The sequence below is a fragment of the Rhinoraja longicauda genome, chromosome 9 (assembly GCF_053455715.1).
Source record: "Rhinoraja longicauda isolate Sanriku21f chromosome 9, sRhiLon1.1, whole genome shotgun sequence".
In the NCBI taxonomy this organism is placed as follows: Eukaryota; Metazoa; Chordata; class Chondrichthyes; order Rajiformes; family Arhynchobatidae; genus Rhinoraja; species Rhinoraja longicauda.
In genome coordinates, this window is record NC_135961.1 from 16,667,409 (window position 1) to 16,693,736 (window position 26,328).

The window sequence follows — 26,328 nt, forward strand, 5'->3', positions numbered from 1 at the left end:
AAATTAATTAAAACGATGAAAATAGGGAATTAGAAGGACAAAAAGGGGACAGGAGATAGTTCTGGCAGATAGCATTGAGGATAATCCCAAGAGGTTTTATAAGCACATAAAGGGGAAAAGGGTAACTAGAGAGAGAGTGGGACCCCTCAGGAATCAAAGCGGTCAACTCTCAGGTCCCTATCCATCTCAATCTCTACTCAATACATTTATAGAACATTGATACATCTACAACTGATCAAGTCCAGTGCTTGGTAAAACTTCTCATGCATAGCACAGTCAATGAGTTACTATGCAGATTGACCACATATTTTTGAAAATTTGCTGAGAACCGATGTAATAAATTAGAGTGAGGCATGACATTGCAAAGTAAGTGAGCTACAACTTCTGCCATTAACTTGTCGTCCATATTTGAAGTCAGTTGTGTGGGGAGAAGACATTGGCCTCCAGTTGAATATGGATCCTGACAGCTCTTGTACACAAGTTGCAGGGGTCTCCGATGTCTGACTGAATTGAAGCAGCGCCATATACAATGACGTGGCACTTGTGCTGTCACCAGAAAGTCCCCCATCAGGTGTTAGTGTGTGGTTAGAAAGATGCCTTCTGGCTGAAGAAAAATCCCAAACCAAAGCATCGCCCTATCCATTTTCTCCAGAGATTCCACCTGTCACGTTGAATTACTTCAGCAGTTTATGTCTACGTTTGGTATAAACCAGCATCTGCAGATCCTTTTTATTAGAAAGTTGCTCCCTGGCTGAACAGTGGTGAAAATTGTTCCAATTTCAGTCATAGTATATTAAATGTCAAGTCTACATCTGCTACTTCTGCCTCTCTCTCAAGCCATCCCGAATAATTGGAATTTGTTGATTTCAGTAAATATTTACAGTAAGCTGAATTTCCTTGCACGTAGAGATAGTGGAGGCACCAAAATGAATTGCCATCAGGATCCAATCACACCCAAGGAACCAGCGTGCATAAGAATAAACAGCAAAATCATAACATCTGCAGGGCAAAACTGGAGGAATTGTTTGAAAGTATTTCAAAGACTCCTGAGACATTTTATGATCTCTTTGTTGGTCTTCCAGTCTCACAAAAATGTTCTGGCCAAATATCCGCTTGTTACAAGATTACAGGCCATTAATTTGATCAGGCTTACGAAATGTGCTGCACTAATCAACAAAGTATAAAATATCTCAATTACTCCACCAATCCAAGAATTGTTCTTAACGAACTGGCACACTATTCTTCAGCTTTCATTTCTGTCGACAATCACTGACAAGATACAGTCTATCTATTAACTCATTGCAGATTTCTGTGCCGTAAAACAAAGTACTGGAGGAACTCAACAGGACAGGCAGTATCTGTGCAGAGAATGAATAGATGACATTTTGGAATGGGACCGTTCGTCAGACTGATAGGAGTAATGAGGTGAAAGTTGGAAAAAAGAGCTGGGGGTGAGGAAAAGATTGGCAAGCCTGGTGGATACAGTTGAGGGAGATTATTGTCAGATGAATGGAGTAAATGATAATGGCTAGAGATGAGATGGAGACTAAATTCTGACAGATAAGGAAAGAAGAGAAGGAGTGAAATGTAAAGCTGGAGGGAGGGATGTAGGTGGAAGCAATAGGGGAGAGTAATGAGGGCAGATAAAAGGGGAATATGGGACTCGGGGATGGGAGATGAGTGCATGGATGAGGGGAAAGGAACAGAGTGACTAGAGTGGTGGAGTGTTGTGAGGGAAATGAGAAACTCAATGTTCACACCATTGGGTTGTAGGCTACCCTAGTGGAATAGGAACACTGTTCTTACAATTTCCTTGTGGAATAAACCATGGACAGAACTGTTCGTATGGGAATGGAAAGAGGATTTAGAATGGTTAGCAACCAAGAGATCCAGCAGGCCTTGGCAGTACAGCACTAATGTTCAGCAACTCGGTCAGCTAGTCTGCGCTTGGTCTTGCTGATGTAAAGGGGACCATATCAGGAGCACCAAATGCAATAGACAAGGTTGGGAAAAGTGCAAGTGAACCTCTGCCTCACCTGGGAACAACTGCTTAGGCCCCTGGATAGATTTGACAGAGGAGAGTAGATCTGCCCTTGCAGGGGAAGGTACTTGCGGAGTTAGGTGGGAAGGGTGGGTTAGGTGGGATAGAATGAAATAACCAATGAGTTATGGAAGGAGTGGTCTCTATGGAAAGAGGAAAGGGGTTAGAGTGGAAAGATGTGATTAGTTGTGGGATTATATTGAAAAAAGCAGATATTTTGGAGAACAATGTGTTGAATATGGAGTCTGAGGTGAAAGATGAGGACCAGGGGAACTCTATCCTTGTTCTGTCTAAAAGTAGGTGTGAGAGCAGAACTGTGGGACGCAGATGAGATGCAAGTGAGGGCTCCATCAACAACAGCAGGGTAGAACCATAGTGACTTCTGAGCTTTTGTATTGCAGTACGGAAGTCAAGACTGATCTGGAAATCTAGTACTGATGCAGCTGATAGGGTCAATTACCTTAATGATAAAGATAAATGTTTTATTTTTCATCTTACTTAATTTTTATAGAATCATAGTCTTACAGCATGGAAACAGGCCCTTCAGCCCAACTTGCCCACGCCAGCCAATATGTCCCATCTCTACTGGTCCAACCTATCTGTTTAGCCCATATCCCTCTAAACTTGTTCTATCCATGTACCTGTCTAAATGTTTCTAATACATTGCAATAGTACCTGCTTCAACCACCTCCTCTGGCGGATTGTTCCATACACTTGCCACTCTTTGTGTGAAACAGTTACCTCCCAGATTCTTATTAAATCTTTCCCCTCTCACCTTAAACCTATGTCCTCTGGTTGTCGATTCTCTACTTTGGGCAAGAGACTCTCTATGTCTACCCGATCTATAACTCTCATAATTTTATGCACCTCCATAAGTTCATCCCTCATCCACCGGTGCTCCAAGGAATAGAATCCTAGCTTGCTCAACCTCTTCCCATAGCTCAGGGCCTTGAGTCCTGGCAATATCCTGGTGGTTAAAAATATTTGTCCTTGATTCCAAATGTCTCCATGGGCCTTCATTACCTCGGTAATTTCCTCCAGTCCGACAGCACTCAGGTGTACTCACTCTTCAAATTCCTGTTCCTGTTTCTTGAACATCCTGTTTCTTGAACATCCTGTTTCTTGAACATCCTGTTTCTTGAAAATTCCTGTTTCTTGAAAATTCCTGTTTCTTGAACATCCTTGAACCTCACTTGCTTCACCTTTGGTGGTCATTTCTTCAGCTACAAAGGCCCAAAGCTGTGGAATCCCCTCCCAACATCTCCTGCCTTGCTTATGATGCTCCTTAAAACCTACTATTTGACCAAGATCTGGGTTGAAAACTCAGATCTTCCTGCATTCATAGCATTAAAATCGGTATCCATCTTCAGTAGATCTGTCAGTGTCAACGCCACCAACGCCACCTGATATTTAATAGCAAGACTCTAGTTTAGAATAAGGATTTGCAAATTGAAATTCTGCTACATGGACTAGCCAGAAAAAGTCCTGTTATCAAAGCAGATGAAAATATGTTTGATAGTTGGCTAAGGCATATCCCCGGTTCAACTGATTATCAAAACTGTCAGGAAATGCAGAATATCTACATTAACATGTAACATTAAACATTTAACATTAAAAATCTCTTAAAAAAATAGAACTAGTGCAACTATTTTAATATTAAACCAAAACATTTGAATATGTTTAGAACAATTAAGTTATTTATATAAGAACGTAAAAATGTAAACAAATCATACGTTACCTTTGTCCCTCTGTAATGTAAGGGTTAACACAGACATTTCAGCTAAATAGAGTTGTCTGCTAACAGTTCTTATGTGGAGCAAGCAAGCTCACTTAGAAAAACCAATTAGGGGCTTTGGAAAATAATTGGGCTCACTTGGAAGAACTAATAAATCACAAGGCCTCAGATCATGCAACCTCAAGGACATATAGTAGTAAAACAAGATAAACATTTCTTCCCAGAGCCATCTGACATTAGCTCAGTCCTGATATAATAAATAACCCCTGTTCCCATTACTGAGGACACTTAATTTTAAAAAGTGTCGACTGTTGTTTGTAATTAAAGAAGAAGCTCAAGCTTATTGAGCAAATAAGTGCATGTATCGAGTGAGCTCACCAGACTTCACCATGGACTGGTATCCAGAATGGTGCCAGGACCATTCTGCAGACCAGGCATCGCAAGCAGGAGTTCCCAATGGCTGAAAACAAGTGATATTCATTACTTTTTCCAGCCACTGCTCGTATCAGTGAAGACTCGATGAGCAGAAGGGTGTGGGATTTCTTCCTTCATTAATTATTTTTCATGTATTTTATTCTAATAAACATACCTGTTTATAACCTTGAAATGTTCTTCACCAATCATTGATCCGAATCTTTGAAAACTTGCTTGTACCATTACAGTCTTTCAGCTTTTCGTTCCTATTCAAATGTGTAGACTCCATTCCTGCATCGCGAAGTTCCCAATATAGGAACACCATCAAATGACAACTCTGGGACTTCTCTACTTCCACTGAAGTCCCAAATTTGTTGCTGGGACATGCGGAAATGGCAATATTTATTGGGCAACAGCAGAATACTCCAAAAGATTAGGGTCAATATAGACTTGAATTTGGTGTCAATTTTTTAAATAATCTTCCTGTGAAGCACTAGTGGATATTTTAACTGTAATAAAAGCATTGCATTAGGATAAATTGCAATTTTTAGATTTAACGTTTGGAATCAATAAAGTTACATTTGGCTTCACGACTACTTACATAGAAAATAGGTGCAGGAGGAGGCCACTTGGCCCTTCGAGAGCTGTAATACATCAATAGAAATATGAGGGAATACAAAATGTTCAAATCAGTTTCTTTATCCGGAGGTTCACAACAATAAACAGTCTAAACCAGGTAGGATAAAGAGATCCAAAGTACCTTTACTGAAGCTTGTTTCGATGCTGAAGGCAATGCATTAGGACCTGATGGTAGTTGAAAATTATCCAATCAGTTCCTGATGCAGTATCTGCGACATCAGAAAATCTGCTCTACCAGTTTCACAGAGACTGTTTTCCTGCAGGACATTTATATTCCATGGCTGATTCTCTTTCACTGACTTCTGACCAGTCTTTCCCAAACCATGTGCTTAATCTCTCGTTTGGTGAGCTTTGGATTCTTGGCATACCAATATTGATACGCACTTTCGGGAAGGTTACCTTAAATTACACACGGCCACATACTATATCATTGATAGTTTATTGTTGAGTTAGTGCTCCATTGAGAAATCAGGGCAAGAGTTTATGCTTTGAGCACAACTGACAAATAGGAGAAAATTGCACGCAATATTGAAGTAGATTTTTAAAATATTAATTTTATCCAAATTTTATCCAGTTTGCTTGCATTGCGAATTGCGTGGAAAAAACCCCCTGCTTGACTTTTGGAAACTCCGAGCCATTTTAAGTAAAACCAGATAGTTGCACAGTTCTGTTGTGCGGCACCACAAAATTTCTGTATTTAGCATAACCCCAGTGACCACTGTGAGGAAACTATTTAAACACTCACAGTTGCCAGCTGAGATTAAACCAACTCACAGCAGTTCGTGGTAGTTTTACAAGTAGAATAATGTCCATGCACCACTTCTACATCTGACAGAATAAGATATAGCAGTTTACTGCACAATACCAGGCAGATAACAGAACATTTCACATTTGAAACGTGTCCAGGCATACACTGGCCCTATCTCCATTACATTGAGGACTGCATCGGTGCTACCTCCTGCACCCATGCAGAACTCATGGACTTCATCAACTTCACCACTAATTTTCATCCTGCACTCAAATTTACTTGGATCATCTCCGACACCTCCCTCCCCTTTCTTGATCTCACAGTCTTCATCACAAGAAATAGACTATTGATGGACGTCTATTACAAACCCCCTGACTCCCACAACTATCTCGACTACACTTCTTCCCACCCTGCTTCCTGCAAAGACTCTATCCCCTACTCCCAATTCCTCCGTCTACGCCGCATCTGCGCCCAAGATGAAATGTTCCATACTGGAACATCCCGAGATGTCCTCATTCTTTAGGGAACGGGGGTTCCCCTCTCCCATCATAGATGAGGCCCTCACTCGTGTCTCCTCAGTACCCCGCAGCTCTGCCCTTGCTCCCCCTCCCCCAAATCGCAACAGAGACAGAATCCCCATAGTCCATACCTTCCACCCATCAGCCATTGTTTAAAACGCATAATCCTCTGAAATTTTTGCCACCTCCAACGGGATTCCACTACGAGCCACATTTTCCCAACTCCACCCCTTTCCGTCTTCCACAGAGACCATTCCCTCTGCACCTCCCTGGTTAACTCATCCCTTCCCACCCAAACCACCCCCTCCCCAGGTACCTTCCTCTGCAACCGCAGAAGATGTCGCTATACCTCCTCCCTCAACTCTGTCCAGGAACCCCAACAGTCCTTTCAGGTTAGGCAGAGGTTCACTTGCACCTCTTCCAACCTCATCTACTGTAGCCGTTGTTCAAGATTTGGACTCACACATCGGCGAGACCAAACGCAGACTGGGCGATCGTTTTGTGGAACACCTTTACTCAGCCTGCTTGAACCAACCTGATTTCCAGGTTGCTGGACACTTTAATTCACCTTCCCTTTCCCAGAGTGAGGCTAAACGCAAATTGGAGGAACAGCATCTCATATTTTGCTTGGGTAGCTTACAGCCCAGTGGTATGAATATTGGTTTCTCTCACTTCAGGTAGCCCCGCCATTCCCTCGCTCACTATCCCTCTCCCACCCAACTCGCACTAGCTTCTCGTTTTCACCCAACAAACAGCCTGTTTCCTTTATCATCGTTGCTTTTTTGCATATCGTTCATTAATTTTTCTTGATATCTCCACATCATCTTTCTCTCTCATTTCCCTTATCCCATACCAGTCTGAAGAAGGGTCTTGACCCGAAACGTCACCCATTCCTTCTCTCCAGAGATGCTGCCTGTCCCACTGAGTTACTCCAGCTTTTTGTGTCTATCTAATCTAGTCTGCTCCTTCCTTGTAAAATTTTTGTTATAAGACCATTGGAGCAGAATTAGGCCATTCAGCCCGACGATATGAACCTCAATCCACAAAGTAATCCACTTCTCATTTATGTGCTGCTTTGGTTCATGCTACAAAGGAAAATATAAGTAGCACTTGAATAATTTGCTGACCTTTAAATTTAATTGGATTTACTTAGTTAGAAAACTATGGTTCAGAGCTGATCGACCTGACGAACATTAATTATTCTCACTGAGTAGATGATGTTGACCCATTAATTATCTTCAGGATTTCCTTTTTTTAAGATTACCAGCATGTATCACTTAGAAGCTAACACAGCGAGTAGTTATGAAAACAGGTTACCTCAGATTGCAAGATTTCCGAATGTGATGCCACTTGACCAGGCGACACAGTGGCACAGCGGTAGAGCTGCTGCCTCACAGTGCCAGTGACCCAGGTTTGATCCTGACCACGGGTGCTGTCTGAGCGGAGTTTGTACATACTACCTGTGACCACGTGGGTTTTCTCCAGGGTGCTCCGGTTTCCTCCCACACTCCAAGACGTGCAGGTTTGTAGGTTGATTGGCTTCTGTAAATTGCTCCCTTTTGTGTAGGATGCGAAAGTGGAATAACATGGAACTAGTGAGCAGGTGATCCATGGTCGGTGGGCGGGTCAAAGGGCATGTTTCCATACAGTATCCACGCTAAACTAAAACTAAAAACTGGCAATGAAACGGGCAAGTTTAACTTTTAGAAAAAGGTTCAATAATAGTCAGCAATTTCTAAAGTCCCCAATTTCTTTTGTAACTGCAGATGACGAGAAAGGAAAGTGAGATATTTATGAATATCGTGCCGTTCTCAGCCCGATTAAAACCTGTTCAAATTACTATCTGTTCAAATGACTAAATCATAATTCTCCATAATTTTCAATGTTTCACACGGTAAATGTTTTTGAAATGTATGATAATTCAGAAACAATTACATAATTCAGGCTACACATTTTTATGATGTTTTCGATAAATGATTATAGTTTCCCATTTTGTTTCTCAGTGCCTTAAATGTTGCCTGGTTTCACCCTCATGTGGTGGAGGCTTTTCATTATTTATTAAAGATACGAACTTCTCATTGCATTTTTAGTTTCATTTAAAGATGCAATATGGAACCAGGCCCTTCGGCCCTCCAACTCCAGGCAAACCATCGGTTACCCTAGTACATACTAGTTCTATGTTATCCAACTTTCACATCCACTCCCTACACTCTAAGCACAATTTACGGAAGCCAATTAACACAAAATCACATGTCTTTGGGACGTGGGATGGAAAGTAGAGCACCTGGACAAAACCCACACGGTCAAAGGGAGAACATGCAAACACCACACTGACAGCATCTGAGGTCAGGATTTAACCCAAGTCTCTAGGGCTGTGAACCAGCAGTTCTACTCCCTGCACCACTGTGCACCTTTTCTTAATATGTTGAGCATGAGGCACAATATGTAAAGATTTATCACTGTGCTTGAGATCATATTTGTTTCATTAGTCTCTTATTCCTCAAAGGGATTACAATATGGAAATCCTGTGCTCACCCAGATTATAGAGTGCCCCACTATATCTTTGCCTAATGTCTGGGCTACTTCTCTCCTGCTTTTCTGGGGAGTTCCTTGCCTCACAATGCCAAAATGAATTCTCTTCTGCAGATATTCCCCCGGTTCTGCACAAGTAATTTCAAATGTGCAGCATTGCCTATGACTTGCAACGTATAAAGTTGAAACCCCTCAACCTCTCTGATATTGTGGACAGGGCAAATGGCTGCTCAGTGGCACCCCACATTGCCATCGGTCTATATTTAATTTGAAATTGATACCCATCTGCATTGACCTTTGTGAAATAACATTCTACCCTTTGGTTTTACACAAATATTAGTCATGAAAGAGAAACCAAGAGAAATTTGTCCAGATGACATTTAGCTAAGCTTCATATCCATTCTGAGCACAATATCCTCTGAGCCTTTGGTGTACCAAGATTTAGTTTTTAATAAACTATCAGCATTTCTAACGCAGGATGAAATGAGAAATAACTGCAACGGTTTAGGTCAGTTAGGAAAGGACAGATGTTTAAATGACAAATATGAGAAGCAAACTATGTTTCCAATATACTTTATACTTTCCAATAAGTACCACATAGGCAACTAATGTCAAAATGTACTTGATATAAAGCATATCCTAGATGCATGGATGGTGGGGCTGGTGGAGGCAGAAAGCAAATGATAGGAGTGAAAATGAGTGTCATCTGAAAAAGTGTGGTAAGAATTCTGCTGGTGCTGCTGTTATTTGGAGTATATAGCCAAATTAACATGAATTATATATGGATTACTAGAGCAAAGGGAGTTTGGTACATCAACCGTGAAAGGGTAAATAGAAGTTGATTGTAAATGAATATTGGTTTTGTAATATGAAGCAAGTGAGAAGGTAATGTTATATTTGTAAACAGAGGGAGATGGTGTATAGGTTAGGCACAAAGGATAAAAATGGTGGAAATTCTTTCGATTTGCCAAGGATGTTTCCAAGGATAAAAAACGATGGTTAAGATACTTAAAATATGGAAACAAAAGTTTTATATTGGAATGGAGAAAATGGAAGTGTAAATAGACAATAGGTGCAGGAGTAGGCCATTCGGCCCTTCGAGCCAGCACCACCATTCAATGTGATCATGGCTGATCATTCTAAACATTACACTAAAATTATGAGAAACTTTAATAAGACAAATTATATTAACTTATGTTGATAAGAAAATAATCTGAAATTTGCAAAATTGTAGAACAAGTATGCTAGAAATTACATAATGTTTCATACACAGATGGTTTTACAAATTTAAGCAGACTATATCTATAGGAAAATAGTCCCTGCTTTCCCTCTCTATCCCCTCCCCCTTCCCAGTTCTCCCACTACTCTTCCTGCTCATTTCCTACCTCAAAGATAGGAGTTTTTGCCATCAACATAGGCAGTTATTCCTCTGCTCCAGCTAGCCTCTCCTGCGGAGTTCCACAAGGCTCCATCCTAGGCCCCATTCTCTTCTCTCTATACATGCTCCCCCTTGGCCAAATCATTCAAAGGCACGGCATTTCTTTCCACTGCTATGCCGATGACACTCAGCTTTACCTCCCCCTGAAACCCAACAACCAGTCAAATTTAAACAGCCTCTTACACTGCCTTGAGGACATAAAATGTTGGATGGCACAGAACTTCCTCCAATTAAACGAGAGCAAGTCTGAGGTCATCAAACCGCATGTCAAAAACCTCGGCGTGATATTTGACTCTGCATTAAAATTTGACAAGCAAGTCAACGCTGTGGTAAAAGCCAGCTTCTTCCAACTTCGTACCATAGCTAAAATCAAACCTTTCCTCCAATTCGACGACACTGAAAAAATCATTCACGCTTTCATTTCCTCCCGCCTAGACTACTGCAACTCCCTATACACTGGGATCAGCCAATTTTCCCTGTCCCGCCTGCAACTGGTCCAAAACGCCGCAGCGAGACTCCTGACGGGTACCCGTAAAAGGGACCACATCACCCCGATTCTGGCCTCTCTCCACTGGCTCCCTGTACGGTACAGAATCAACTTCAAGCTCTTCCTATTCACATATAAAGCCCTAAATGGACATTCCCCCCCCCTACATCAAAAATCTTCTAACCCACCTCTCTAACTCCAGGTCCCTCAGGTCGGCCAACTTGGGGCTACTCACTATCCCGCGGTCTAGGCTTAAGCTCAGGGGTGACCGCGCTTTTGCGGTTGCAGCTCCTAGACTGTGGAACAGCATCCCTCTCCCCATCAGAACTGCCCCCTCCATCGACTCCTTTAAGTCCAGGCTCAAAACCTATTTCTACTCCCTAGCGTTTGAGGCTCATTGAGGAGGCGCTGTGAACTGTTTTGTATGTGCTGTTATGTTTCATTTTTTCCTTAGTACCTAATCAGTTGTACAGCACTTTGGTCAATGTGCGTTGTTTTTAAATGTGCTATACAAATAAAATTGACTTGACTTGACTTCATCCTATCTTTGTCCCAACCCCTCCCCTGTCATCAGCCTGAAGAAGGGTCTCGACCCGAAACATCACCCATTCCTTCTCTCCTGAGATGCTGCCTGACCTGCTGAGTTACTCCAGCATTTTGTGTCTACCATCAGACTATATGTATGTTTAGAAAGAATTCATATGTGCTTGAAAAAAAGTGGGCAAATGACTAAGATTGAATTCATAATCTTGTTTTGTCAAGAAGTGCACAAACTGATGGACTGAATAGTTTGTTCTGTCCCGCACATCCTGTAATTGCACCAGTGGAGAAGCGGGTACAAGCTCTAACACAGGAGGGAATTTCTACAGTCTGTGTGAATCATGATCTGCACAGAACCCTATTGTTCCAATACAATTTTGTAGAACTGTTCAAATTAACTCCTTCACCATCCTTGATTGTGCAGGTACATGGAGCAAACAATGTATAATATTCAATGCAAGACTGGATTCTTTGACCATTAGAGCTGGCAGAATAAACAGCAGTGGATGTTGTGTGCTGCATTAGCATAATGAATCCCAAACCTGCAAATTCAGAGTTTAAACATTCTCACAAATAATTAACAGAAGCTTAGTTAACCTACTATGTAGAGATGTCATGGATCTTAGTGAGTTTTAACAGAAGGTTCCGGGAAAGTGACAGATCTTTGTTTTGCATCATTAGTTTCATGAGGCGATAGTCTCTGGATGCCATATTGGTGAGAGTATTAGCATACAGAGTCACAGAGTCATAGAGTGATACAGTGTGGAAACAGGCCCTTCAGCCCAACTTGCCCACACCGGCCAACATGTCCCAGCTACACTAGTCCCACCTGCCTGCGTTGGTCCGTATCCCTCCAAACCTGTCCTATCCATGTACCTGTCTAATTGTTTCTTAAACTTTGGGATAGTCCCAGCCTCAACTGCCGACGGATAATGACAATTCATTCTCCATGCAGGGGGAGAGAACACATGCATCTGTGAAGATTGCAGGCAACTCCATGGCTCAAGGAAGCCATCGCATACCGATATTACCTGCCAAGAACACACGCTACTGAAATGAAAGGGATTTCGCTCTCTTCATGTCCAGGTCCAGCTGATTTGGAACTGAAGATAGTGAATCACGCAGGCCAGTGCTTGGTAAGTTGGCAACCGATATGCTGCTTCATTCCGGGGCAGCCCACTGAGCCAACTACAGTCGAGTCACCACATCAGCAAAGGCTAGGCAGTGACCACATGGCTGATCACTCAAGTGTGCAACCCACTCACTCATGAACGGGACTCATTCAGTAAAAACCACACTGCCACACAGAATGCGAGTGAGCAGACACAGAAGCAGCTGTTCATTGCCTGGATCTCTCTGAAGGAGCCTTTTATTGCTCAAGAGAGTAAATGGGGTGGTCTGCTAAATGCAGAAATGTTCAGCACTTATTAGTCAGTATATAAGAGACAGCCGAAGAGCAGGAATCTGGGCAAAGAGGGAGGAGAAAGCCCCTTCCTGCCTGGTCTGTCCGTGAAAAATGCATCCAAGGGCAACACTAATAACTGTAACCCAATTCCCCAACCATCATTTACAATTTCCCCCATCTACACCTGCACCTTGCTTTCCCTTTATAACTCACATCGCGCTGTTCACTTGGCTAGATTGCAAAGTAAAAGCCACACAAACTAAACATTCCAAACCATGGAATAAATTACACCATATCATGTACAAAAGTCAAATGTTGTCTTTGCAGTTATATTCCAATAGATAAGCAAGCCTCTTGCTGACTTTCAAGAGACCTATCCTTGCAGGGTGGTCTTTACCTGTTCTGTGCCCAGATGGATTGCAATTATTGTCATTGGTGAGAGAAGACAGACTGCTGGACCCCAAAGCCACATTGCACACTATAATCCACAGTAAATCATATTGAATGGTGGTGCTGGCACGAAGGGCCGAATGGGCTACTCCTGCACCTATTGTCTATGTAATGATAGCACTGGTCTGTCCTTGCTTGACATAAATCTGAGTTTTCACTGCAGCACACAAATGTCGGGTGCGTGGAAGCAACAGCGTCATCTTTCAGATGTTTACAAGAATATAAATAGAGAAGGTCACCACTTCCTTCGTGGATGGGCTTCCTGCACAGAGTTGGTGCTTCCTTGTTCTGTGACATTACCAGGTTGCTCTTGGACCTATCGTTTTATTGCACCCAAGCATTAGCCTCTTTATAGTCCAAGATAGAACTCAGGTGTGACATTGCCTTGAGTGAGCAGGCACCTGTCCTGTATCTGTTCTGGTCTCTCTCTAAATTATGAACTGAATCATGAGGACAGCATCTGATTTGATGGTTTCAGCTCTGCAGCTGAACACAACCAGGCAAAAGAATGTCTTTAAAATGTCTCTGCTGGCCAGCTCTATCTCCTTATACGGTATAAGGACATACGGGCAGTTCAGGTTGCAGGTAAAGGGCCTGTCCCACTTAGGCGATTTTTTAGGCGACTGCCAGCGACTGCCAGCGACTGTCAAAGTCATAGCAGATCGGCAAAATTTTCTTTTACCCTACGACAATGACCACGACAATGCCGAGTCAGGTCGATACAAGTTACTTTTTTTGTGAAACTAGCACCTGGCTAAGAGATTACACCGTCTTTGGAAACATCGTGAAATTCCCACGCTTACCTGACCGTCGAACTGTCGCCTCCAATCTACCTGTCAAATGTCCTGTCGGTAAATAAATTGGTTAAACACAAGTATTTTATGGTATCTTCAAATGTCTTTTCTTAATTTAATATTACGTGCTTCTAAATGCATCTGTGACAACCTAGCAAACCTGGGGACAGCATGCGACAGCGTCCGCAATAAGCTACGATACCTGGCGACAAGCCAGCTGTCGCCGAGAAATTTCTATCTGGAAAATTTCTCAGCGACGCGCCGAGATCCGCTACGATTCTTTGAAGATTCCTCACGATCATGCCCGCAACACCCCGGCGAATGTTCGGCGACAGCCTAGTCGCCAGCAGTCGCCTTAAAATCACCTAAGTGGGACAGGCCCTTAAGGCTACTTGCAGGTGTGTGTTCCTACAAACTTCAAAACATATCATTGGAGATGGTTCTAATTTCCTATGGCAATAGGACAACCTTTACTTTGCCCCTCCTTCACCCAGGTCTTCAGTAGGGCATCTGAACTCATTCAAGCCTTTTTTCTATTGATTTGCTATTGTTTAGTAGTTCCCCTATCAGGTTCCTTTGTAGAAAAAAAAAGCCAGCGCAGGTTCCAGCCATACTACAACTCTTTAAGATTTGCAGCTGGCTCTAAGCAGGTATACCGTTTGAATGTCTCCTTTAAACCTTGCTGATAGAGAATCTCGGGTGTGGTTTAGTTTCCACTTTTTTTTTTAACCAAATTAGACATCCTAATTGTCAAACCTACTAATTTTGTTTTGGCTTCACGCTCAACTAATTAAGCCCTATTCATGGAGCATGGATGTCATTTGTGTTTTTCCTCTAATTACAATTCATTTGTAGCTGTGGCAAGTTTTATTGGTCGATGAACTATCACTTACATCCTTCCTCTGACTCACATTGAATTTTTAAGTTATATCCTTCAATTTTATGGGCCCTCGTCTTCTCAAAATTCAATAATTTAGCAATGAATGTCTGAATTCAAGCAATCATCTGATTTAGAAACAGTGACAATTCTGTTATTGATACCCAGATCAACTCATTTGATACGTCCTTACTCATCTATTTCCCATTTAACCATATATTCTACTTCCCAGCCATTTAGTTTTCATTCTCAAAGTTTATTCTGAATAATTATTTTAGTTAATACACTTTTAAATTGACATCAAATTGCTTTTGAAATTTAAATAGACCACATTTTAGGTTGTTTCACATGGAAGAAAGGCTATCGGTGAAGGAACCATGGGAGTAATTTTTTGATAACTTACTAATAAAATAAATAGATGGAGCTAGCTAATAATGCTTCCAAAACAATTCATTTTAAACTCAGTGGACAGAGGAATTTTGAACAGCCATTTTTAGGGTGACTTTTCCAAGATGTGTAAGTGAATAACTCATTTAATATTTTGTTTGTATGTTGTTGCACTTAAAATTGCAGTGACTGTCATGACACCAGGGCTGTGTGATGGTTCCTTTTTGAAGAAAAACTTGTAACTTGCATGTTACCTAGATATACTTTGAACAGGATCATATTCTAATTTACAGCATTATAGTTGGAGCATATTTTGCATCCCTCACTTTGAGTAAACCAGGACATTACATCATTGATGCTTAAAATTAATAATTTGGTTAGGAATTTTATTCCACAAAATTCCATGTTTGAAACCTCTACCTTTTTTGACTATATTAAAGTGCCTTTAGTGATGAAATTGATGATTCATTGAAGTTGTCATACAGAAACTGTTAACAGAGGCAACAGACCACAGAACCTCTGTAGGTTATTGTGAGATTATGACTATACTCCACAGTTGCCTGCAGAGATTATCTCGTCTGTACCTATCCATCACATTGAGATCTCACCCCTCTTCTTCCTTAAATTTTCTTTTGAGCAAAGAATGAAACTCACGTCATTTAAGCTACATTTTGGAGACAACTGATAAATTTTTTAAAATTGCATTTTCTGTGAGCTCCTCTAATGTAATTGACACACCTTTATAGCTGCTAAAGGCTGTATTGTTGTTTCCTGCCACCAGTGTCAGAAGGTCATGGATTCAAGCCTCTCTCCAGGACTTGAAAGCACACCTAAATAGCTAAGCCTGTGTGGGACAGATGCAATTAAGAAGTAAGCCAAAGAAATTTAGGTGTGCTTTGAAAACTCTAAAAAAAACAGACGTTTTTCCAGAACGCAAACAATATCACCAAAATCAGATGATCTCATTGTTCATTCCACCGTTGTTTCTGGGGCTTTGTGTGTATCATGACCATCTCACTTACCCGCATAACAGCATCTGCACTTAAAAAATAATGCACAACAAATTATCTTAAGACACCTCCAACATATAAAAGAAATGCTGTACAAATAACAAATGTGTTTTTTGGGCTGATTTTTCTGACAAGTACAAAATAAATATATATTTTTATTGCTTAATTAGTTTCTGTAACTGCTTTCCGAAGCAGATGCCACTTCAATTTAATACTGCATTCAATCGCAGTGTTTAGATGAGGTCTAATAATGAGGCACTCTGATGTGTCCTTATACTGTATGGGCTTCCTGCACTGAGTAAGTGGTGACTGGATTCCTGTTTGTGGAGTCTGTGTATACAGGTGATGATGCAACCAGGTACACAGGCTCCACAAAACGTGCACCTCAACACACCTGTTTGTCCAGACGGACTCTGAAAATCAATGACTTTTTAAGCTGCTTAATTATTTTATGAAAATAATGTTTAATTGGGATACGTGCTGTCAAACCATATATTTCATAGAGGATCGTTTCACAAGCAATTGTTTTATTTTCATTTTTTTAAATGAAATTAGTTGCTCCATCCACTCATCACAAATACGCAGTACCTTCAATACTTCATTTATCAACCACAGGAGACTGTTTTTTTATTTTTAAGAAATTGTAGTCTGCAGAATTATTTTTTACCCAATTGCTCATCTTTTTTCCATTTTAACATGACAAACAAAACAGAAATGTGAACATAAAGTCGCCATTTCTTCTCTGTATTCATATATTTCAATTCTGGATTGTAATGCAAGTCTAATGTTTCAACAGCATGATAAACCTTTGCTTAATTCAGTATGTTTTATGGTTCATTTACCTACAGATCCAGATTATGCAGATTATTAAGCAGAAGTAATTACTTTCTTTATTAAGCCTCAGTGGAAACCTTTGCTCATTGAACTGTTGACTCATGCTGACCTACCACAATAGTTTCTTGATGACAGCTGGCACGTGTCTTTTCCTCACAGAGCCTCTCCAGGATAACAGACCCCCACTGGTCAACCGTAACTGCTTTCCTGATGCCAGTTAACCAGCACGTGTCTCATTGTTGCCAGGTCTTTCTGGCGAACTCCTTGGCCCACGGGAGCTGTTCCACTAAAATAAGGTCATGACCCTTGAACTTTCAGATGCTGCAACAAATTGAATGTTTAACACATTTGTTTTATAAAAGTAGATTGGGAAAATCTTATTGTACTCTTTGGAAGGAAAATAAAAAAGCTGGCTAAACTCCTGTGTGATGTTTAGTCTCCAGATGCAGTTAATTGACATTTCTAAAAGGCTGCAAAAGGTGCAGTGGACTGAAGAGAAATTTACTAAATCAGTTTAGTTCTTTTTAACTAATGGGTCGTGCTTAACATTGCTCATCTTTCTAATCAACATTATTTAGAAGTATACTATTGCACATGCTGCAAAATGAATCAGAGATCAAAGCATTTCCTTCTTCTAAGATAGGACATTAATATTAAAAATATGTTATCATTGTCTATTATCATTATATTTCTACCATACTAACATTCTGTATTTTCTACAATATTAAATTTAATTTTGACATCTACACTTTGACATATTCTTTTACATTAAATAATAAAGAGCAAGAAGAATACTAATCCAATTTAGTGAGATTTACATTAAACAAAATACTCGCTTTTTCAAACACCACTAATCAAGCCACAACTCATCCGCTTCAATAAATGGGTACATTTCTGTTTCATATAAAGGAACCCAAGCTTTGAAGAATAATAGTCACAATTTGGAATTTAAGTGAAATATTAAGTAAAGACGAAATTGTTTTTGTTTATATTTTCTCAGTCATTTGTGGTAACAGTTTCAACATTTCGACATTTGCCTTTACTAATATAGTTGAAAAATTTCAGTAAGTATCCTAATTTTGTAACCAAAATCATCAAGGGCGTCAAAACTATTAAAATACTCATAACTATTTATCCCTTGTAATTCAAGTAAACAACAACCACTCTTCTTGCAGTGAACTGTATGCCACTATTATTTTCAGATGTTTGAAGAAATGTAATGTTAAGATCTGATTATTTGGACCCTTGCAAAGTTTTACTTAATTCGTATGTTGTGCTGTGACCAACTAAAAATGTTGCAAAGTTGTCAACTTTTTGTGCCATTTCACATATTTTTTAAAGCCACTGCAAATTATTTTTTTCATTTTGTTGTTTCTCAAACTTGTTACTGTGCACATTGAGATATATATGTATAAGTAGATAGTTATCTAGGCAGACACACACTTGTGAGAAGATGGAAACTTTGACACTCTCTTAACCAATGCCTTTACACAACTGCAGAAAATGATCTCATTGTTGCCGGGATGCTGATGTTTCCCTTCATTAGACTATCCTCCACTAAAGACTGGAAATTTGAACATAGTGGTAAATGTTACTTTATGTAGCTCACTGAAAATTTGCCGTCCTGGTATATTGTGCATAGCATGAAATACATCAGATTTACTCACATGATGGTTCAAGCTCACTGACTATTAAGTAATTGTTAATGTCAGAAAGGTTTGTACCAGCAGGGAGCTGCTAATCTCTGGATCTGAGCCTAAATATTCTTAGCTTGCTTACCTATGCAACATCTCCAGCCCCGTCCTTCGATAAACAGTTTGTGGTGGAAACCTGCACTCAGGCCACAGCAGCAGATTGCAAGTTGTGTTTCAACACTAGTGAAGAAAACCTAAGAAAATGATGCGTAACAGACTGGTTGTCAACACTACCATTCCCCCAATGGCAGGAGTCTTTTTGAACCCTCTAAGCTGGAGGTCCTGCTGAGCCCAGCAGGATCCGAACGCTAAGCACCATCTGCCAGCACTTCACTGTTTTACTTAATGTCCCCACATTTCCCCACCTCCACTTCCATCTTCAACACAAATACTTCTCGAAAGCCACAAAGGGACAAAGCATGAATCAGAGCTGACTGAAAAGACAGACTGAATACTTTTCAGTTGTGCTGCTTAATTTGGTGTCTCTGCTTTATGTGCTGAACTTTAAAGGACAAGCTTCACAACCAATTCAAGTGTGTAAAGAGCAAAACATTGTAGCAACTTATATGATTACCTTTAAGTCTGCAATAAAAGCTGAATTATCAGTTTAAACATAGTTACGGAAGCATGTGCATTATGCTGCCCAGTCAGTATAATTTAATAAATTGCCTTTGAATCAGTGTAAGAGGCAATGTTTTTAAAAATGAAAATATGTCTAAATAGGTTTTTCAGGTGCATATAATGAAATAGAGACAGATAGTGAGCCAAAGAAGGAACTTCATTATTAAGTGAAGGGATCAAAAACTTTTAAAAGGTGTATCATAGAGGATCAAACAAAATAGGGTGAAAAAGCTTAGAAAGAGAATTCTAGAGTCAGGGACCTTGCTGCCTTAGGGAACAGACTTTTTTGGAACAAATTAAAAAGAAGAGATTCCATAATGTAGCTGAATTTTGCTGACTGACAGCTGCCAGTTCTGTAGGAATGTCCTGGCAGTCAGCCAATACCGGCTCAATTTGTTTTGATGTCTGGATGCCTGGGCAGATGCAGAAGTCTGTAACTAATGTCAGGTCCATTGCTGATACACCTAACATCCTGCAGTGCTACAATAGTCACTACAGATTCCAGTGGTGGAGAACTGGTGTGCTGGAGAGAGGGATCCGTGTACCTTGCAGATGATCCCTTAACCTTTCACTTAGATTACCTGACGTAGAGACAGTGGCCCCCACTGCTAATCCCGAGGTGAAGAAGTTTTGAGATATGTAACTTCATTTTAATATTGATTTTAAAAAAAACATTTTGAGGGGTTTTAGTAGGGATGTAGTGGAGGGAGAGTAAGGATCAATTGCTGGAGGCCCGACCAGCTGCCTGGAGCCTGGTCTGTCTTGCAAAACAAGTCTTAGGTAGTGAGGCACAGCTCGTTCTGTCCTCCACATTCACAAAAGGTACGTCTGAGAGGTGGATACTGCAGATGGCAAATCTGGGTGATAGACCGGATCCAAAATGTTCAGGCCTAATATTCTGGCCAAATTACTCTTAGGGCAATTGTTCTTCGTTGTTGCTAATAACTTATTTTATGGAAATAGTGGAGAATACACAATGAAATGACACGCTTGACTCAGTTGAAGCCATCTCAGGCAGTAGGGATAGATGATCACCAAACATCATCTGAGATATATTTTACCAGATTGTATTTTAGCAGACTCATTCATATACAGCTAGTCTGCAGGGAAATTGATGGGGCACAGTCACACCGGAGGACATTACTGCTGCAAAAGAATTTCCAATTAAAATAGATAAACATTCAGTCATATCAGCGTAAGTTGTTCTAATCTTACTCTTTTTTTAATAAGGGAAAATGTCCATAGAATACAGATTGCCTGGATCATAAGATCATAAGTGACAGGAGCAGAATTAGGACATTCGGACCATCAAGTCTACTACGCCATTCAATCATGGCTGATCGATCTCTCCCTCCTAATCCCATTCTCCTGCCTTCTCCCCATAACCTTTGACACCCGTACTAATCAAGAATCTATTTCTATCTCTGCCTTAAATATATCCACTGACGGCCTCCACAGCCCTTTGTGGCAAAGAATTCCACAGATTCTCCACCCTCTGACAAAATAAATTCCTCCTCATCTTCCTAAAAGAACGTCCATTAATTCTGAGGCTATGACCTCTAGTCCTAGACTCTCCCACTTGTGGAAACATCCTCTCCACATCCACGCTATCCAAGCCTTTCACTATTCTGTACGTTTCAATAAGGTCCCCTCCCATTCTTCTAAACTCCAGCGAGTACAGGCCCAGTGCCGTCAAACGCGCATCATATGTTAACCTACTCATTCCTGGGATCATTCTTGTAAATCTCCTCTGGACCCTCTCCAGAGCCAGCCCATCCTTCCTCAGATATGATGCCTAAAATATCTCACAATATTCCAAATGTGGCCTGATCAGCCCCTTTTAGAGTCTCGACATTACATCCCTGTTTTACAAGCCCTCACGAAATAAATGCTCTTTCAATAAGGTAGTGAAAGCAGGAATTCACATAATTTTCTTATTTCATAAGTTTCCTTTTGTGAATATTGGTACGACAGGATCATTGGATTGGAAATTTATCCTTGGTCACATTCATGAAAAAAATTATAAGGTATTGTATGTGAAAATTTACACCGTTGGACTTAATGGAAGCACATTTCAGAAGTTCACACACTAAGATATTGTGTGTGAGACTGAGAATAAACTTCTTCTGTTCTATTTAACATTTAACTTGGACATACAGCTGGGGAGATTTCATAAGGATATTATAATAATGAACTGGATTGTGTAATGCAGAAACTTTTCAGATGCAAAGACATCAGCAACTAGGGAACACAATTCTAAGTTACTCTTTAATATATTTTTTGCATGTGACCAAGGATGATTTCCCAACTCAATGATTCTGCTACACCTGTATTCATTGAGGATATTGATAGAATTGGGAAATTCTACGGATCTCTGCTTTCATTGTTCTATACAAGCAATATGCATTCTTTGGACATATTTCATTCTTATTAAATAAGGAATGGATTTATTAAATGAAGCAGAGTTAATAGTATTTTATTTTCTTATCCCAGGGATCATTGCAATCTTTACTGCCCTGAAGCATGGTGGAAGCCGAATGAGCAGTAGCTTTCAAAAGGAATTGGCTAAATACCCGAAGTTTGACAATTCTGGGACTACAGAAGTAGAGCACATGAGTAAGTCCAATTGGATAGTTCCACCAAGGAACCATCGCAGACACAATGAATTGAATATCTTTTCTGTGTCCCTTTGTGATTATATACAGTGGTTTCGTGATAAGCTCAGTGCATGTTAAATTGGTGCCAAATGTCTCACCATGCGCTGGTCCTCCCTCCATCCTAGTGATTTATATGGAGTGCCATTACCTGAGCTAGCAGCTGTGTGTGAATCTGGTTGACTCTGTCTTCATCACCATCAGCTCTGCCAGCTCATCCACTGTTTGGCCTGGTTGCATTCTTAGATATCTGGAAATATCAAAACACAAGGATATCACAGTCCTTCCTATGCAGTAACTATTAGTAGGCTGACTACCCAGAAACATGAGTTTAAATCCCACTGAATGGTAGAGCATGTTAATTCAATTAATGAAACAATATCTTAGATTAGAGAGTCTATGTCAATAAATATGGCCATGAAAACCCTAAATGTTTATTAACATCCTCATGCAATCTAGTAAACATGTAATGCTGGACCCACAGTAATGTGGTTAACTTAATCGCCCTTTGCTCAAGGGGCAATAAAGACTAAGCATTAAAAATTAACCTTGCCAGGCATGCTCAGGCCTTGTCAATGAGCAGCACTAAACTCCAGGTTCACTGTTCAATATTTTAATCGTGTCTATTATTGATTCCTGTGACCTGGGATCATTCGCTGGATTAATTGCATTGGTTAAAAGGGCATTAGCAGCTGGCTGTACTCAGACGGTGGAGAATGGCTTGTGTTATCAAAGCTGGTGCCATTTGTTAGCAGCACCACCACAAACAGAATTGCTATAAACTCTCCCAACCTTCCCCTCCCTGTCTCTGCCTTCCCATCCCCCTGATCATGACAAAGCTGGCGTGAGCTGGCACCTGCTCCGATCTTGCTAATGCTGTTTCTTGCCGTCCGTTACTCTTACTGTTGCCAATCCTTTGGGAAATTAGAGATTACTCTGCAGGTAAAATGGAATGGGGCAGTTACAGAATTTACAAATGCAGATGTTCAGCATTTCAACAAACCATTTCTGAAGTTAATACATGCTCCGATTATCATTTTCCAAAATTCCATAAATTCTTGAATTGTTGCCACAGATTGGAAGGTAGCAAATGCAACTTCATTGTTTAAACAAGGAGGAGAAAATGGAGAACTATAGACCAGTTAGCTTGACATTAGTATTAGGTAAATGCTAGAATCGGCAGCATTGGTAGCAAAGAAGTGGTAGCAGGGCATGTTCAAAGTACTACCAGCATTGGGTAGAGACAACTTTATTTTATGAATCGGAAAACAGATCTGACCAATCTGTTAATGTATTGATCTTGTAGTAAGCAAGAGAAATTTATTGGTGTGAATTGAGGATTAGTTATTGGACAAAAAACAGAGAGAAGGACCAAATGAGCCATGTTATATTTCCTGGGCTTACTAATGGGGGTCAGCTCTGTAGCCAATACTTGAGTCATAAAGTCATACAGCATGAAAACAGACTCTTTAGCCCAAATTGTGAGCAATTTTGGGCACCATATCTGAGGAAGGATGTTCTGACTCTGGAGAGGGTCCAGAGGAGGTTTACAAGAATGATCCCAGGAATGAGTAGCTTAACCTATGATGAGCGTTTGTCGGCACTTGGCCTGTACTCGCTGGAGTTTAGAAGAATGAGGGGGGACCTCATTGAAACATATCAAATAGTGAAAGGCTTGGATAGAGTAAATGTGGAGAGGATGTTTCCATTCGTGGGAGAGTCTAGAATGAGAGGTCCTCAGAATTAAAGGACGTTCTTTTAGGAAGGAGATGAGGAGAATTTTTTTTTAGGCTGTTGAATCTGTGGAATTCTTTGCCACAGAAGGCTGTAGAGGCTTAGTCAGTAGAAATGTTTATGGCAGATATAGACAGATTCTTGATAAGTACAGGAATCAGAGATTATGGGGAGAAGGCAGGAGAATGGGGCTAGGAGGGAGAGATAGATCAGCCATGATTAAATGGCAGAGTAGACTTGATGTGCTGAATGGCCTAATTCTATACCTATTCCTTATGACCTTATGTTCATGCCGACCAAGATGCTCCACCTAAACTAGTCCATTTGCCAGCATTTGGCCCACAAGTTAAACCAAACTTCTCTTGCAAAATATTAGATTCATTGCAGATTTTAAGTTTGTCATTGAACAAATGAGTTTTAGTTAAAGAGAAATAATTTTTAATATTTTGCTCCAAAATATAACAGCAGTTTGGATGTGAAGATAGACACAAAAATCTGGAATAACTCAGCGGGCCACATAGCATCTCTCGAGAAAAGGAATAGGCGACATTTCGGGTCGAGACCTTTCTGAAGGGTCTCGATCCGAAACGTCACCTATTCCCTTTCTCCCGAGATGCTGTCTGGCCTGCTGAGTTACTCCAACTTTTTGTGTCTAATTTCGGTTTAAACCACCATCTGCAGTTCCTTCCTACACACAGCATTTTGGATGCAATTTTCACTTAAACTGGTGATTGAATCATAGTTGGGAATCCAACACTTGGCTAAATAGAGAAACATAAGATGGACAAGAAACAGAGGTTTCTCAGTAGTCGGTGAATGGGCTGGACTTTACCTGCAAGGACTGAAGAGTGCAGGATGGTAATAATGAAATTCTTTCCTGATTGTAGAAGATTTATGGAGTTTGGCTGGTCTATGATGGAAATGTTTGTGCTTAATGTTACACATTGTGATACTGGAGTGGAGCAAGGGGTGTGATTCCTGACACTTGAGGGGAAAAGTTTGTGTGCAGATTTCCCAACAATAATTGGTTGGGCAAGAAAAGATATGTTTTAGGTTTCTGAAATATGACAATTTTCATGTGGGGGAAGGTGGTGATCTTGATGTTTAGTTTAGTTTATTATTGTCACGTGTACCGAGGTACAGTGAAAAGCATTTTTGTTGCGTGCTATCCAGTCAGCGGAGAGACTATACATGATTACAATTGAGCTGTCCACAGTTGTACAGATATTGTACAGATACAGGATAAAGGGAATAATATTTAGTGCGAGATAAAGTCCAGTAAAGTCCGATAACAGATGTGATATGATCATGTTGCATTGTCTACTTTAAAACAGTTTAATTTCCAAGACTAAGATTCTAAGACCATTAAAAAATCAAACAAATTGTTCAGCACATTGTGGAAGAAAAAACATGCAGAAGCTATTGAGTGCTAAAATATCTTTAACAGGTTACAATGAAAACTTTAATAAATTCCTTATTCTCCTACCTTTCTCTTCAGAATTAATCTTTCTCAATTGATTTTATGTGCCTTTGCATATATATATATATATATATATGTATATATATCGCAGCTGCTTTGCTTCAAGGCAACACTCTGCTTGTTTTGCCACCTCAACCACAATTATTTTGTTTCACATTATCATAGAGCAGTTTGATATCACCAGCTTGCATCAGGAACGTGTGCATTTGTTTTAAAAAGAAAGGCAATGTCTCAGTAAAAAAATGATTCAGTATTTAACGTGTGGTGCACCAGCTAATCTTGGACAATGAAGGGAATGATTTGATCTTGATAATTACGGATATCAAGAGGAAAATAAATCATGCCCTCCTGCCCAGTATGCAGTGACACCTGGTGGAAAATGCCTGGAAGTGAAAATAATACGGAGCTGTGAACATTCGCATCATAACAGAAGAAATGAGAATCAATTGAGACAATAGGAAGCTTTGATTAAAAGAATGAGACACCTGAAGGATTAAATTACCAGCTATGATTCAACACGTCGGAAATAGGAAACTGGAATCGGCATCCATGTACCAAGTTAATCTGCATCTAATTGTTCAAGAGTGTCCCCAGTATATGTGTGGGAGATTAAATTTAGTTTAGTTTAGTTTGGAGATACAGCACAGAAACAGGCCCTTTGGCCCACCGAGTCCACACTGCCCAGTGATCCCTGCACCTACACACACTGGGGACAATTTTACATTTTTTAATCAAGCTAATTTACCTACAAATCTGTACATCTTTGGAGTGTGGGAAAAAACCGGAAATTATCTCGGAGAAAACCCATGCAGGTCATGGGGAGAACGTACAAACACTATCCAGCTTGTCTCAGAAGGTAGAGGAGGAAGATTCAGCTGTAAATTGTGACAGAAAATTGGATATTTACATAGTGGATACATTTGCAGGGCTATAGTAAAGTGGAGATACTATTCAAACAGGAGCATACATGACTACAGAGTGGACTCTTTCTGCAGTCAGGATCCTGTGAACTATGTCACCACTTACAAACCACAACTTCTAAATCAAATATGCCTTTGATAAAAAACAAAATCTGCAGATGCTAAAACTCTGAAACAAAACAGAAGATGTTGTAAATGCTGAGCAGGGATAGCAGTTAATGCGGAAAGAGCAACAGAGTTAATGTCTCAGGTTAATAATCTTTCATCGGATCCACTGATGGGAGATAGGATGAGAAATATGAAATCTATTTCTCACTCCATAGATGCTGCCTGATCTGCTGAACATTTCACCACTTTCCATTTTTTAATATGCTCC